Source organism: Brassica oleracea, chromosome C7 (assembly GCF_000695525.1).
Source record: "Brassica oleracea var. oleracea cultivar TO1000 chromosome C7, BOL, whole genome shotgun sequence".
Lineage (NCBI taxonomy): Eukaryota > Viridiplantae > Streptophyta > Magnoliopsida > Brassicales > Brassicaceae > Brassica > Brassica oleracea.
The window spans coordinates 37,671,649-37,672,420 of NC_027754.1; positions in this window are offsets into that span (position 1 = coordinate 37,671,649).

The following is a 772-nucleotide window of genomic DNA, read 5'->3' on the forward strand; positions in this document are numbered from 1 at the left end:
CCAATATAAGTACTAAAGCAGGTATCGCCAGTCTGAAAGAAGACTATGGCCATGCCAATATATTATTGCCTAAGGGTATACATCTAGAAATCAGTGATGTCTTATATTCACCCAGCTCTGAGAGCAAGAGCTGCCTATTGAGTTTTAAAGATATAAGAATGAATGGTTTCCATATTGAAACAATTGGCGAAGGAAACAAAGAGTTCCTTCAGATATATGTATAAAATCGCCCAAGGCCATAATAAATCCTAAAGACTATACTTGCATTCTCTACTGGCCTAGGCTATGCATAGATCAGTATGAAAGAGGCTAAAATCCTGCGAAAATATACACTTTATCGCAGATGTTAACAATGAGATATATTCTGCAGGCTACAATTCATACTATTTGGAGAGAACGAAATAGACGAAGACATGGAGAAGATGCAGTTCCTGCAGAAGTTATGATAAGGAGGTTGGATAAGAATGTGAGAAATCAGTTCACTGTGATACAAAGAAGAGGAGATAAAGACTATAGAGAAGGGATGTCTTTTTGGTTTGGTACTAGAGAGTAAAGAAGGGAGAGAAATTATTTGAGTTTGAAGTTGCTAATAGAATTTTCGAAATGTTGCAATTTATTTTTGGAAAACACTTGATGTAAGGTCTTTTTTTTTAGTTCAATTTAAAATTCAATTCAAAAAAAAAAATATATATACACTTTATGGCACGATCGGATTGACCATCCTGGTCCAAACATGATGCGAAAATTGATATTCAAAAGGCACACATTAAAA